Genomic DNA, 14671 nt, shown 5'->3' on the forward strand with positions numbered 1-14671 from the left:
TAAATCCGAAACTTTCGAGAAGTTTAAGGAATTCCAAAGTGAAGTAAAAAATCAACGTAACAAGAAGATTTAATTTCTACGATCTGATCGTGGAGGTGAATATCTGAGTTATGAGTTTGGCATGCATTTAAAGAAATGCGGAATATTTTCACAATTGACACTGCCGGGAACACCACAACGAAACGGTGTGTCCGAACGTCGTAATCGAACTCTCTTAGATATGGTTCGTTCTATGATGTCTCTTACTGATTTGCCGTTATCATTTTGGAGTTATGCATTAGAGACAGCCGCATTCACTTTAAATAGAGCACCATCAAAATCCGTAGAAACGACACCGTATGAATTATGGTTTAATAAGAAACCTAAGCTGTCGTTCCTTAAAGTTTGGGGTTGCGAAGCCTATGTAAAGAAGTTACAACCGGACAAGCTAGAACCCAAAGCGGAGAAATGCGTCTTCATAGGATACCCTAAGGAAACTATAGGGTACACTTTCTATCACAGATCCGAAGGCAAAATCTTTGTTGCTAAGAACGGAACCTTTCTTGAGAAAGAATTTCTCACTAAAGAAGTGACTGGAAGAAAAGTAGAACTGGATGAGATTGATGAATCTATACTCGTTGATCAGAGTAGCGCAGTACCGGAAGTTGTACCTGTACCGCCTACACCGGCAACAGAGGAAGCTAATGATAATGATCATGAAACTTCGAACGAGGAAGCTACTGAACCTCGCAGATCGACAAGGGAACGTGCCACTCCTGATTGGTATGATCCTTGTCTAAATGTCATGATTGTGGATAACAATGATGAGGACCCTGCGACGTATGAAGAAGCGATGATGAGCCCAGATTCCAACAAATGGCAAGAAGCCATGAAATCTGAGATGGGATCCATGTATGATAACAAAGTATGGACTTTGGTAGACTTACCTGATAGCCGCAAGGCTGTCGAGAATAAATGGATCTTCAAGAGAAAAATAGATGCTGATGGTAATATTACTGTCTATAAAGCTCGACTTGTCGCAAAGGGTTTCCGACAAATTCAAGGAGTTGACTACGATGAGACTTTCTCACCTGTAGCGAAGCTAAAATCTGTGAGGATTTTGTTAGCAATAGCTGCATTTTTCGATTATGAGATTTGGCAGATGGATGTCAAAACGGCGTTCCTTAATGGAGACATTGAGGAAGAGTTGTATATAGTACAACCCAAAGATTTTGTCGATCCTAAAAATGCTGACAAAGTATGCAAACTTCAGCGTTCAATCTATGGACTGAAGCAAGCATCAAGAAGTTGGAACCGACACTTTGATAAGGTGATCAAAGACTTCGGGTTTATACAGTGTCATGGAGAGGCTTGTATTTACTAGAAAGTGAGTGGGAGCTCTGTAGCATTCCTGATATTATATGTAGATGACATATTATTGATTGGGAATGATATAGAACTATTAAGCAGTGTAAAAGGTTATTTGAATAATAGTTTTTCAATGAAAGACCTTGGTGAAGCATCATATATATTAGGCATCAAGATTTATAGAGATAGATCAAGACGCCTAATAGGGCTATCACAAAGTACATACCTGGACAAGATTCTAAAGAAGTTTAGAATGGACGAAAGTAAGAAAGGTTTCTTACCTATGTTACCAGGCAAGGTCTTGAGTAAGACTCAAGGACCGGCTACGGCAGAAGAAAGAGAAAGGATGAGTAATATCCCCTATGCCTCGGCAGTAGGATCTATCATGTATGCCATGCTATGTACTAGACCGGATATAGCACATGTTGTTAGTTTGACTAGCAGATATCAAAGTGATCCAGGAATGGAACACTGGACACCGGTCAAGAATATCCTGAAGTACTTGAAAAGAACTAAGGATATGTTTCTTTGTTATGGAGGTGACCAAGAGCTCGTTGTAAGCGGTTACACCGATGCAAGTTGGAACACTGATCCTGATGACTCTAAGTCACAATCTGGGTACGTGTTTATATTGAATGGTGTCTTTGCGATGGTGGGCAAGCTCGAAGCAGTGCACGGTGGCGAAGTCTTCAACAGAATCAGAGTACATAGCGGCTTCAGAGGCTTCATTAGAAGCGGTATGGATGAAGAGGTTCATTGTAGAGCTCGGTGTGGTTCCTAGTGCATTGGACCCACTAGTCATATACTGTGACAATATGGGTGCCATCGCCAATGCACAAGAACCAAGGTCACACAAGAGGCTGAAGCATATCAAGCTGCGTTACCATTCAATTCGCGAGTACATCGAAGATGGAGAAGTAAAGATTTGCAAAGTACACACTGATCTGAATGTAGCAGATCCGTTGACTAAAGCTCTCCCTAGGGCAAAGCATGACCAACACCAGAATGCCATGGGTGTTAGGTATATTACAATGTAATCCAGATTATTGACTCTAGTGCAAGTGGGAGACTGAGGGAGATATGCCCTAGAGGCAATAATAAAGTGGTTATTATATATCTTTATGTTTATGATAAATGTTTATATACCATGCTATAATTGTATTAACCGAAACATTAATACATGTGTGATATGTAAACAACAAAGAGTCCCTAGTATGCCTCTTAACTAGCTTGTTGATTAATGGATGATTAGTTTCATAATCATGAACATTGGATGTTATTAATAACAAGGTTATATCATTGTATGAATGATGTAATGGACACACCCAATTAAGCGTAGCATAAGATCACGTCATTAAGTTATTTGCTATAATCTTTCGATATATAGTTACCTAGTCCTTATGACCATGAGATCATGTAAATCACTTATACCGGAAAGGTACTTTGATTACATCAAACTCCACTGCGTAAATGGGTGGTTATAAAGGTGGGATTAAGTATCCGGAAAGTATGAGTTGAGGCATATGGATCAACAGTGGGATTTGTCCATCCTGATGACGGATAGATATACTCTGGGCCCTCTCGGTGGAATGTCGTCTAATGTCTTGCAAGCATATGAATGAGTTCATAAGAGACCACATACCACGGTACGAGTAAAGAGTACTTGTCAGGAGACGAGGTTGAACAAGGTATAGAGTGATACCGATGATCAAACCTCGGACAAGTAAAATATCGCGTGACAAAGGGAATTGGTATCGTATGTGAATGGTTCATTCGATCACTAAAGTCATCGTTGAATATGTGGGAGCCATTATGGATCTCCAGATCCCGCTATTGGTTATTGGTCGGAGAGAGTACTCAACCATGTCCGCATAGTTCACGAACCGTAGGGTGACACACTTAAGGTTGGATGTTGAAATGGTAGAACTTGAATATGGAATGGAGTTCGAATATTTGTTCGGAGTCCCGGATGAGATCCCGGACATCACGAGGAGTTCCGGAATGGTCCGGAGAATAGGATCCATATATAGGAAGTCATTTTATAAGATTTAAAATGATCCGGAAGGTTCTATGGAAGGTTCTAGAAGGTTCTAGAAAAGTCTGGAAGAAACCACTTTGGAAGGCGGAGTCCCATGGCCGGCCAACCCTAAAGGGGGAGGAGTCCCAAGTGGACTCCCCTAAGGGGGCCGGCCACCCCCTCCCAAGGAAGGGTGGGAATCTCACCTCTAGTGGGAGTCCTAGCTTGGGTAGGTTTCATGTGATATGGAAGGTTTTGGTTTGGGGTCTTATTCGAAGACTTGTAGACCAACTCTTGGGTGTTCCACCTATATAATGAGGGCCAAGGGGAGGGGGCCGGCCACCCCAACAACACAAGGTGGCCGCACCATGATGTCTACTTCCCCCTCCTTTTCCTGTAGACAGTGTTGGGCCTCCAAGAGCAGAGGTTTGTAGAACAGCAGCAAGTTTTCCCTTAAGTGGATACCAAAGGTTTATCGAACTCAGGGAGGAAGAGGTCAAAGATATCCCTCTCATGCAACCCTGCAACCACAAAGCAAGAAGTCTCTTGTGTCCCCAACACACCTAATAGGTGCACTAGTTCGGCGAAGAGATAGTGAAATACAGGTGGTATGAATATATATGAGCAGTAGCAACGGTGCCAGAAAATAGCTTGCGGGCGTGTAGTTGATGGTGGTGGTATTGCAGCAGTAGTAACACGGTAGAAACGATTAAACAAGCAGTAGTAACGCAGTATTTAGGAACAAGGCCTAGGGATTACACTTTCACTAGTGGACACTCTCAACATTGATCACATAACATAATAGATAAATGCATACTCTACACTCTTGTTGGATGATGAACACATTGCGTAGGATTACACGAACCCTCAATGCCGGAGTTAACAAGCTCCACAATAATGCTCATATTTTAGTAACCTTTAGTGTAAGATAGATCAAAAGACTAAACCAAGTACTAACATAGCATGCACACTGTCACCTTCATGCATATGTAGGAGGAATAGATCACATCAATACCATCATAGCAATAGTTAACTTCATAATCTACAAGAGATCATAATCATAGCATAAACCAAGTACTAACACGGTGCACACACTGTCACCTTTACACACGTGCAGGAGGAATAGACTACTTTAATAACTTTGCTAGAGTAGCACATAGATAAATTGTGATACAAACTCATATGAATCTCAATCATGTAAAGCAGCTCATGAGATCATTGTATTGAGGTACATGGGAGAGAGATGAACCACATAGCTATCGGTACAGCCCCGAGCCTCGATGGAGAACTACTCCCTCCTCATGGGAGCAGCAGCGGTGATGAAGATGGCGGTGGAGATGGCAGCGGTGTCGATGGAGAAGCCTTCCGGGGGCACTTCCCCGCTCCGGCAGCGTGCCGGAACAGAGACTCCTGTCCCCCAGATCTTGGCCTCGCGATGGTGGCGGCTCTGGAAGGTTTTTGTGGTTTTCATCGAACGCATCAGGGTTTTCAATCCAGGGGCTTTAAATAGGCGAAGAGGCGGCGCAGGAGGGCTTCTGGGGGGCCCACACTATGGGGGGGCGCCCCCCCCCTGGCCGCGCCGGGGTGTGGTTTGGTGGCCCTGTCCCCCTTCTCTGGCGGTTCTCGTGTGTTCTGGATGCTTCCGGTGAAAATAGGAACTTGGGCGTTGATTTCGTCCGATTCCGAGAATATTTCGTTACTAGGATTTCTGAAACCAAAAACAGCAGAAAACAGAGGCGGCACTTCGGCATCTTGTTAATAGGTTAGTTCCAGAAAATGCACGAATATGACATAAAGTGTGCATAAAACATGTAGATATCATCAATAATGTGGCATGGAACATAAGAAATTATCGATACGTCGGAGACGTATCAGCATCCCCAAGCTTAGTTCTGCTCGTCCCGAGCAGGTAAAACGATAACACAGATAATTTCTGGAGTGACATGCCATCATAACCTTGATCATACTATTTGTAAAGCATATGTAGTGAATGCAGCGATCAAAACAATGTATATGACATGAATAAACAAGTGAACCATAAAGCAAAGACTTTTCATGAATAGCACTTCAAGACAAGCATCAATAAGTCTTGCATAAGAGTTAACTCATAAAGCAATAAATTCATAGTAAAGACATTGAAGCAACACAAAGGAAGATTATGTTTCAGCGGTTGCTTTCAACTTGTCAACATAGAGTAATATAACAAGTGCAATATGCAAATATGTAGGAATCAATGCACAGTTCACACAAGTGTTTGCTTCTTGAGGTGGAGAGAAATAGGTGAACTGACTCAACATAAAGGTAAAAGAATGGTCCTCCATAGAGGAAAAGCATCGATTGCTATATTTGTGCTAGAGCTTTGATTTGGAAAACATGAAACAATTTTGTCAACGGTAGTAATAAAGCATATGTATCATGTAAATTATATCTTACAAGTTGCAAGCCTCATGCATAGTATACTAATAGTGCCCGCACCTTGTCCTAATTAGCTTGGACTACCGGATCATCACAATGCACATGTTTTTACCAAGTGTCACAAAGGGGTACCTCTATGCCGCCTGTACAAAGGTCTAAGGAGAAAGCTCGCATTGGATTTCTCGCTATTGATTATTCTTCAACTTAGACATCCATACCGGGACAACATAGACAACAGATAATGGACTCCTCTTTTATGCATAAGCATGTAACAACAATTAATAATTTTCTCATTTGAGATTGAGGATATATGTCCAAAACTGAAACTTCCACCATGGATCATGGCTTTAGTTAGCGGCCCAATGTTCTTCTCTAACAATATGCATGCTTAACCATAAGGTGGTAGATCTCTCTTACTTCAGACAAGACGGACATGCATAGCAACTCACATGAAATTCAACAATGAATAGTTGATGGCGTCCCCAGTGAACATGGTTATCGCACAACAAGCAACTTAATAAGAGATAAAGTGCATAATTACATATTCAATACCACAATAGTTTTTAAGCTATTTGTCCCATGAGCTATATATTGCAAAGGTGAATGATGGAATTTTAAAGGTAGCACTCAAGCAATTTACTTTGGAATGGCGGAAAATACCATGTAGTAGGTAGGTATGGTGGACACAAATGGCATAGTGGTTGGCTCAAGTGTTTGGATGCATGAGAAGTATTCCCTCTCGATACAAGGTTTAGGCTAGCAAGGCTTATTTGAAACAAACACAAGGATGAACCGGTGCAGCAAAACTCACATAAAAGACATATTGAAAACATTATAAGACTCTACGCCGTCTTCCTTGTTGTTCAAACTCAATACTAGAAATTATCTAGACCTTAGAGAAACCAAATATGCAAACCAAATTTTAGCATGCTCTATGTATTTCTTCATTAATGGGTGCAAAGCATATGATGCAAGAGCTTAATCATGAGCACAACAATTGCCAAGTATCACATTACCCAAGACATTAATAGCAATTACTACATGTATCATTTTCCAATTCCAACCATATAACAATTTAACGAAGGAGAAACTTCGCCATGAATACTAAAAGCTAAGAACACATGTGTTCATATGCAACAGCGGAGCGTGTCTCTCTCCCACACAAGCATGATGTAATCCAATTTATTCAAACACAAACAAAAATAAAAGCATACAGACGCTCCAAGTAAAGCACATAAGATGTGACCGAATAAAAATATAGTTTCAGGGGAGGAACCTGATAATGTTGTCGATGAAGAAGGGGATGCCTTGGGCATCCCCAAGCTTAGACGCTTGAGTCTTCTTGATATATGCAGGGGTGAACCACCGGGGCATCCCCAAGCTTAGAGCTTTCACTCTTCTTGATCATAGTATATCATCCTCCTCTCTTGACCCTTGAAAACTTCCTTCACACCAAAATTCTCAGAAACTTCATTAGAGGGGTTAGTACATAATCAAAAACTCACATGTTCAGAGGTGACACAATCATTCTTAACACTTATGGACATTGCTCAAAGCTACTGGAAGGTAATGGAACAAAGAAATCCACCCAACACAGCGAAAGAGGCAATGCGAAATAAAAGGCAGAATCTGTCAAAACAGAACAGTCCGTAAAGACGAATTTCTAATAAATACTTCCGTTGCTCAGATCAGAAAACTCAAAACTAATGAAAGTTGCGTACATATCTGAGGAACACGCACGTAAATTGGCATATTTTTATGATTTTTCTACAGAGAGAAAATCCCAGATTCGTGACAGATAGAAATCTGTTTCTGCGCAGAAATCCAAATCTAGTATCAACCTTCGATTAGAGGCTTCACTTGGCACAACAAAACACAAAACTAAGATAAGGAGAGGTTGCTACAGTAGTAAACAACTTCCAAGACACAAATATAAAACAAAGTACTGTAGCAAAATAACACATGGGTTATCTCCCAAGAAGTTCTTTTCTTTATAGCCATTAAGATGGGCTCAGCAGTTTTAATGATGCACTCGCAAGAAATAGTATTTGAAGCAAAAGAGAGCATCAAGAGGCAAATTCAAAACACATTTAAGTCTAACATGCTTCCTATGCAAAGGAATCTTGTAAATAAACAAGTTCATGAAGAGCAAACTAACAAGCATAGGAAGATAAAACAAGTATAGCTTCAAAAATTTCAGCACATAGAGAGGCATTTTAGTAACATGAAAATTTCTACAACCATATTTTCCTCTCTCATAATAATGTCCAGTAGCATCATGAGCAAACTCAACAATATAACCATCACATAAAACATTCTTATCATGAGTCTCATGCATAAAATTATTACTCTCCACATAGGCATAATCAATTTTATTAGTACTAGCGGGAGCAAATTCAACAAAGTAGCTATCATTATCATTCTCATCATCAAATATAGGAGGCATATTGTAATCATAATCAAATTTATCCTCCATAACAGGTGGTACCAAAAGACCACTATCATTATAATCATCATAAATAGGAGGCAAAGTATCATCAAAGAAAATTTTCTCCTCAATGCTTGGGGGACTAAAAAGATCATGCTCATCAAAACCAGCTTCCCCAAGCTTAGAATTTTCCATATCATTAGCAACAATGGTATTCAAAGTGTTCATACTAACATGTTCCATGGGTTTTTTAATTTTCGGATCAAACCATCCATGTCTTAACTCAGGAAATAGAATAAAAAGCTCATTGTTGTCCATTATGCCAAACTAGTGTAAACAAGAAACAAAAAGATGCAATTGCAGGATCTAAAGGAAATAGCTTTGAGTACTTACGACAACGGAAAATAGCTTGGTAGCCGAGGTCCGGAGTGTGAGTACCTTTTACCTTTCCTCCCCGGCAACGGTGCCAGAAAATAGCTTGATGTCTACTTCCCCCTCCTTTTCCTGTAGACAGTGTTGGGCCTCCAAGAGCAGAGGTTTGTAGAAAAGCAGCAAGTTTTCCCTTAAGTGGATACCCAAGGTTTATCGAACTCAGGGAGGAAGAGGTCAAAGATATCCCTCTCATGCAACCCTGCAACCACAAAGCAAGAAGTCTCTTGTGTCCCCAACACACCTAATAGGTGCACTAGTTCGGCGAAGAGATAGTGAAATACAGGTGGTATGAATATATATGAGCAGTAGCAACGGTGCCAGAAAATAGCTTGCGGGCGTGTAGTTGATGGTGGTGGTATTTGATACGTCTCCGACGTATCGATAATTTCTTATGTTCCATGCCACATTATTGATGTTATCTACATGTTTTATGCACACTTTATGTCATATTCGTGCATTTTCTGGAACTAACCTATTAACAAGATGCCGAAGTGCCAGTTCCTGTTTTCTGCTGTTTTTGGTTTCAGAAATCCTAGTAACGAAATATTCTCGGAATTGGACGAAATCAACGCCCAGGTTCCTATTTTACCCGGAAGCATCCAGAACACCCGAGAGTCACCAGGGAGGGGGCACAGGCCACCCAAACCCTAGGCCGGCGCGGCCAGGGGGGGCCGCGCCACCCTATGGTGTGGGCACCCCTTCGACCCTCTGGCGCCGCCTCTTCGCCTATATAATGCCCCTGGATCGAAAACCCTGATACGATTGACGAAAACCACAGAAACCTTCCAGAGCCGCCGCCATCGCGAGGCCAAGATCTGGGGGACAGGAGTCTCTGTTCCGGCACGCTGCCGGAGCGGGGAAGTGCCCCCGGAAGGCTTCTCCATCGACACCGCTGCCATCTCCACCGCCATCTTCATCACCGCTGCTGCTCCCATGAGGAGGGAGTAGTTCTCCATCGAGGCTCGGGGCTGTACCGGTAGCTATGTGGTTCATCTCTCTCCCATGTACCTCAATACAATGATCTCATGAGCTGCTTTACATGATTGAGATTCATATGAGTTTGTATCACAATTTATCTATGTGCTACTCTAGCAAAGTTATTAAAGTAGTTCTATTCCTCCTGCACGTGTGTAAAGGTGACAGTGTGTGCACCGTGTTAGTACTTGGTTTATGCTATGATCATGATCTCTTGTAGATTGCGAAGTTAACTATTGCTATGATAATATTGATGTGATCTATTCCTCCTACATATGCATGAAGGTGACAGTGTGCATGCTATGCTAGTACTTGGTTTAGTCTTTTGATCTATCTTACACTAAAGGTTACTAAAATATGAGCATTATTGTGGAGCTTGTTAACTCCGGCATTGAGGGTTCGTGTAATCCTACGCAATGTGTTCATCATCCAACAAAAGTGTAGAGTATGCATTTATCTATTATGTTATGTGATCAATGTTGAGAGTGTCCACTAGTGAAAGTGTAATCCCTAGGCCTTGTTCCTAAATACTGCTATCGCTACTTGTTTACTGTTTTACTGTGTTATTACTGCTGCAATACTACCACCATCAACTACACGCCAGCAAGCTATTTTCTGGCATCGTTGCTACTGCTCATATATATTCATACCACCTGTATTTCACTATCTCTTCGCCGAACTAGTGCACCTATTTGGTGTGTTGGGGACACAAGAGACTTCTTGCTTTGTGGTTGCAGGGTTGCATGAGAGGGATATCTTTGACCTCTTCCTCCCTGAGTTCGATAAACCTTGGGTATCCACTTAAGGGAAAACTTGCTGCTGTTCTACAAACCTCTGCTCTTGGAGGCCCAACACTGTCTACAGGAAAGGAGGGGGAACGTAGACATCAAGCACTTTTCTGGCGCCGTTGCCGGGGAGGAAAGGTAAAAGGTACTCACACTCCGGACCTCGGCTACCAAGCTATTTTCCGCCATTGTAAGTACTCGAAGCTATTTCCTTTAGATCCTGCAATTGCAACTTTTTGTTTCTTGTTTACACTAGTAAGGCATAATGGAAAACATCTGTGAGCTTTTTATTCTATTTCCTGAGTCAAGACATGAATGGTTTAATCCGAAAATTAAAAAACCCATGGAACATGTTAGTATGAACATTTTGAATACCATTGTTGCTAATGATATGGAAAGTTCTAAGCTTGGGGAAGCTGGTTTTGATGAGCATGATCTTTTTAGTCCCCCAAGCATTGAGGAGAAAATTTTCTTTGATGATACTTTGCCTCCTATTTATGATGATTATAATGATATTGGTCTTTTGGTACCACCTACTATGGAGAGTAAATTTTGTTGTGATTATACTATGCCTCCAACACTTGATGAGAATAATAATGATAGCTACTTTGTTGAATTTGCTCCCACTATTACTAATAAAATTGATTATGCCTATGTGGAGAGTAATAATTTTATGCATGAGACTCATGATAAGAATGCTTTATGTGATGGTTATATTGTTGAGTTTGCTCATGTTGCTACTGAAAGTTATTATGAGAGAGGAAAATATGGTTGTAGAAATTTTCATGTTACTAAAACACCTCTCTATGTGCTGAAATTTTTCAAGCTATACTTGTTTTATCTTCCTATGCTTGTTACTTTGCTCTTCATGAACTTGTTTATTTACAAGATTCCTATGCATAGGAAGCATGTTAGACTTAAATGTGTTTTGTATTTGCCTCTTGATGCCCTCTTTTGCTTCAAATACTATTTCTTGCGAGTGCATCATCAAAACTGCTGAGCCCATCTTAATGGCTATAAAGAAAAGAACTTCTTGGGAGATAACCCATGTGTTATTTTGCTACAGTACTTTGTTTTTATTTTGTGTCTTGGAAGTTGTTTACTACTGTAGCAACCTCTCCTTATCTTAGTTTTGTGTTTTATTGTGCCAAGTTAAGCCGTTGATAGAAAAGTAAGTACTAGATTTGGATTACTGCGCAGTTCCAGATTTCTTTGCTGTCACGAATCTGGGTCCACCTCCCTGTAGGTAGCTCAGACAATTAAGCCAATTTACGTGCATGATCCTCAGATATGTACGCAACTTTCATTCAATTTGAGCATTTTCATTTGAGCAAGTCTGGTGCCATTTTAAAATTCATCAATACGAACTGTTCTGTTTTGACAGATTATGCCTTTTATTTCGCATTGCCTCTTTTGCTATGTTGGATGAATTTCTTTGATCCACTAATGTCCAGTAGCATTATGCAATGTCCAGAAGTGTTAAGAATGATTGTGTCACCTCTGAATATGTTAATTTTTATTGTGCACTAACCCTCTAATGAGTTGTTTCGAGTTTGGTGTGGAGGAAGTTTTCAAGGATCAAGAGAGGAGTATGATGCAACATGATCAAGGAGAGTGAAAGCTCTAAGCTTGGGGATGCCCCGGTGGTTCACCCCTGCATATATCAAGAAGACTCAAGCGTCTAAGCTTGGGGATGCCCAAGGCATCCCCTTCTTCATCGACAACATTATCAGGTTCCTCTCTTGAAACTATATTTTTATTCGGTCACATCTTATGTGCTTTGCTTGGAGCGTCGGTTTGTTTTTGTTTTTTTGTTTTGTTTGAATAAAATGGATCCTAGCATTCATTGTATGGGAGAGAGACACGCTCCGTTGTTGCATATGGACAAGTATGTCCTTAGGTTCTACTCATAGTATTCATGGCGAAGTTTCTTCTTCGTTAAATTGTTATATGGTTGGAATTGGAAAATGATACATGTAGTAATTGCTATAAATGTCTTGGGTAATGTGATACTTGGCAATTGTTGTGCTCATGTTTAAGCTCTTGCATCATATGCTTTGCACCCATTAATGAAGAAATACATAGAGCATGCTATAATTTGGTTTGCATATTTGGTCTCTCTAAGGTCTAGATAATTTCTAGTATTGAGTTTGAACAACACGGAAGACGGTGTAGAGTCTTATAATGTTTACAATATGTCTTTTATGTGAGTTTTGCTGCACCGGTTCATCCTTGTGTTTGTTTCAAATGAGCCTTGCTAGCCTAAACCTTGTATCGAGAGGGAATACTTCTCATGCATCCAAAATCCTTGAGCCAACCACTATGCCATTTGTGTCCACCATACCTACCTACTACATGGTATTTCTCCGCCATTCCAAAGTAAATTGCTTGAGTGCTACCTTTAAAATTCCATCATTCACCTTTGCAATATATAGCTCATGGGACAAATAGCTTAAAAACTATTGTGGTATTGAATATGTACTTATGCACTTTATCTCTTATTAAGTTGCTTGTTGTGCGATAACCATGTTCACTGGGGACGCCATCAACTATTCTTTGTTGAATTTCATGTGAGCTGCTATGCATGTTCGTCTTGTCTGAAGTAAGAGCGATCTACCACCTTATGGTTAAGCATGCATATTGTTAGAGAAGAACATTGGGCCGCTAACTAAAGCCATGATCCATGGTGGAAGTTTCAGTTTTGGACATATATCCTCAATCTCATATGAGAAGAATTATTACTTGTTGTTACATGCTTATGCATAAAAGAGGAGTCCATTATCTGTTGTCTATGTTGTCCCGGTATGGATGTCTAAGTTGAAGAATAATCAATAGCGAGAAATCCAATGCGAGCTTTCTCCTTAGACCTTTGTACAGGCGGCATAGAGGTACCCCTTTGTGACACTTGGTCAAAACATGTGCATTGTGATGATCCGGTAGTCCAAGCTAATTAGGACAAGGTGCGGGCACTATTAGTATACTATGCATGAGGCTTGCAACTTGTAAGATATAATTTACATGATACATATGCTTTATTACTACCGTTGACAAAATTGTTTCATGTTTTCAAAATAAAAGCTCTAGCACAAATATAGCAATCGATGCTTTCCTCTTTGAAGGACCATTCTTTTACTTTTATTGTTGAGTCAGTTCACCTATCTCTCTCTACCTCAAGAAGCAAACATTTGTGTGAACTGTGCATTGATTCTTACATACTTGCTTATTGCACTTATTATATTACTCTATGTTGACAATATCCATGAGATATACATGTTACAAGTTGAAAGCAACCGCTGAAACTTAATCTTCTTTTGTGTTGCTTCAATACCTTTACTTTGAATTATTGCTTTATGAGTTAACTCTTATGCAAGACTTATTTATGCTTGTCTTGAAGTGCTATTCATGAAAAGTCTTTGCTTTATGATTCACTTGTTTACTCATGTCATATACATTGTTTTGATCGCTGCATTCACTACATATGCTTTACAAATAGTATGATCAAAGTTATGATGGCATGTCACTCCAGAAATTATCTGTGTTATCGTTTTACCTGCTCGGGACGAGCAGAACTAAGCTTGGGGATGCTGATACGTCTCCGACGTATCGATAATTTCTTATGTTCCATGCCACATTATTGATGTTATCTACATGTTTTATGCACACTTTATGTCATATTCGTGCATTTTCTGGAACTAACCTATTAACAAGATGCCGAAGTGCCAGTTCCTGTTTTCTGCTGTTTTTGGTTTCAGAAATCCTAGTAACGAAATATTCTCGGAATCGGACGAAATCAACGCCCAGGTTCCTATTTTACCCGGAAGCATCCAGAACACCCGAGAGTCACCAGGGAGGGGGCACAGGCCACCCAAACCCTAGGCCGGCGCGGCCAGGGGGGGCCCGCGCCACCCTATGGTGTGGGCACCCCTTCGACCCTCTGGCGCCGCCTCTTCGCCTATATAATGCCCCTGGATCGAAAACCCTGATACGATTGACGAAAACCACAGAAACCTTCCAGAGCCGCCGCCATCGCGAGGCCAAGATCTGGGGGACAGGAGTCTCTGTTCCGGCACGCTGCCGGAGCGGGGAAGTGCCCCCGGAAGGCTTCTCCATCGACACCGCTGCCATCTCCACCGCCATCTTCATCACCGCTGCTGCTCCCATGAGGAGGGAGTAGTTCTCCATCGAGGCTCGGGGCTGTACCGGTAGCTATGTGGTTCATCTCTCTCCCATGTACCTCAATACAATGATCTCATGAGCTGCTTTACATGATTG

This window comes from Lolium perenne, chromosome 5 (genome assembly GCF_019359855.2).
Source record: "Lolium perenne isolate Kyuss_39 chromosome 5, Kyuss_2.0, whole genome shotgun sequence".
In the NCBI taxonomy this organism is placed as follows: domain Eukaryota; kingdom Viridiplantae; phylum Streptophyta; class Magnoliopsida; order Poales; family Poaceae; genus Lolium; species Lolium perenne.